Below are 2060 nucleotides of genomic sequence, written 5' to 3'. Positions count from 1 at the left end.
CCCCTCTACTGCTCTCTGACCCCACTCCTCCTTTGCTCCTCCCTCCCATGGGGTTCTGGCTGCAGCACTAGGCACAGGTACCCTTTCTGCCCAGCCCCATTTGTTGCTATTTCTGGCTCAAGGCAGTGGTGCAAGAACTCGGTGGAACCCAATGAGGCAGCTGCAAATCCATGACTCAGCAGGCAGGAGACTGACCTACTTTGCACCCCCTTTGCCACCATGCCCTTCCCTGCCATGCTCAACTTCTTCTCAGGATGAAACTGCAGCAGCAGTGCAGACTCCACAGGGAACACGGCAGAGGTGGTGGCCTAGCAGGACTCCATGTGTTCCCCGGGTCAGGAGGAGCACTGTGCTGGTGAAATACGGGAAGCTGGTGGTATGCAATGGGGCTTTAACTAATGGAGACAGAGGATGGAGGAAAAGCAGATTTTTCCCTCTATAAATGGCCCAAGCCTAATGGAGTCAAACCCAGCACAGTTCATGTTATATCAGTGTCCCAGGTATTCATGGTTATCAGTTGCAAAGTTCCACACAGTATATCTTTTTTTTTTTTTTTTTTTTTTTTTTTAAGACAGAGAAGGAAGGAAGGATGGAAGGAAGGAAGGGAGGAAGAAAGGGAAACATTTTTAAACATTTTCTTGTTTTATTATATTTTGTTTGTTTTGTTTGTTTTTTACATGGGCTGGGGCCGGGAATCGAACCGGGGTCCTCCGGCACGGCAGGCAAGCACTCTTGCCCGCTGAGCCACCGCGGCCCGCCCACACACAGTATATCTTACACTTTGCTAAGAAATCAGACTTTGGTGGCAAGTAAATACACGATAGAGATACAAATATGTTTCAGATGGGCAGATCAGCAGAAAGCCCAATTGACTTCTTCATCATAGACAGGATTTCTGGCAGTCAGAGTCATGATGAAGCACACATTACACAAACTACCATATCCAGGTTTGCCTGCAGGATTGTCTGGGACAGGAATGAACCTTATACTGCACAGATATTTGCAACAGGATTTGACTCTTCCAAAATGATATGTTTTGGAGAAAAGGCAGCAAGATGGAAAAACTCTGATGAACAAATGGATGGACTCACTACAAATGGTGTCCGGGTGATGTATTCACCAGGGGCTTCACCAAAGAGTACCAGCCTGGAGTCGGGCATGACATTTCAGTTTATGAAGATTGTCCATCCCTTGTGATAAACCAGGTCAACCCAGCAAAGGGAAAGGCTGGTGCAGGTGGTATGTATCATTGACCAAGTAGCTGAGACTTCTACGAGCACCTGAAAGTGGGAAGTGAGAACAACATGCAGCAAGGCAGCTCCCTCATTGATCTGTATGGGGCCACTCTATTCTGGAAAACAGCAGATGGCCTTTTCATATGCCAACTCAGAAACACATAGAAGCTCTGGCAGGAGAGCAATAGCACCTGGCCACAGTATCCTGTGGAGCTCAATACCTTGGCCTTCCACAGTATCAACAGAAAACAGGTAGTGGAGGAGAAGCAGCTCTAGGCATACCTGAGCTGTGGCCACATGCATGGGGATCACAATTGGGGCCACCAGAACAACATGGAGACCAATGAGGGGTGCCCCATGCACATGAGTGTGGGCCCTTATGTACCTACCTCTCAGGCTCAGCTGTGAAGCCAGGTTTCATGTGGACACATGACCACCAACCCATACTTTCACCCCATGCAGACAAGTGTGTTCTGAAAAATCTTTGAAATACTGGTCTCAGATTCCGTTGCCTCATGGAACCTGCCTTTTCTGTGCAACACAGCTGGTTGGGGAGCAAAACTGCATCAAATTGACCTTTCAAAGTCCAATTGATGTACTTGATGACCATCTATGATTTTATTAACAAATTACTGTGACAATTTTGCCACCCATTCTAGATTTTACCTTTTTATAAAGCTTATTAAAGGGGATGATGATTAAGGGCTGAAGAAAAAAAGGTGGCACTGATGAAACCTTCCCAGAATTTTACAGATATCAGTGTTAAAAAACATGTGTTGCACGCTTAAAACAGTGGCATAGTCATTGAAGTCTGCTTGATTAAAC

The 2060-nt window shown here is 46.4% G+C and overlaps 1 pseudogene; it reads left to right on the top strand.

Annotated features, from left to right (window-relative positions):
• Positions 1-321: 321 nt before the first annotated feature.
• On the top strand, positions 322-1851 carry LOC143673174 (E3 ubiquitin-protein ligase pellino homolog 2-like; annotated as a pseudogene).
• Positions 1852-2060: the final 209 nt, after the last annotated feature.

The sequence above is a fragment of the Tamandua tetradactyla genome, unplaced genomic scaffold (genome assembly GCF_023851605.1).
Source record: "Tamandua tetradactyla isolate mTamTet1 unplaced genomic scaffold, mTamTet1.pri scaffold_166_ctg1, whole genome shotgun sequence".
NCBI classification, from domain to species: Eukaryota; Metazoa; Chordata; class Mammalia; order Pilosa; family Myrmecophagidae; genus Tamandua; species Tamandua tetradactyla.
The sequence above is the reverse complement of the archived record's forward strand: the minus strand, read 5'-3'. Positions and strand labels throughout refer to the sequence as shown.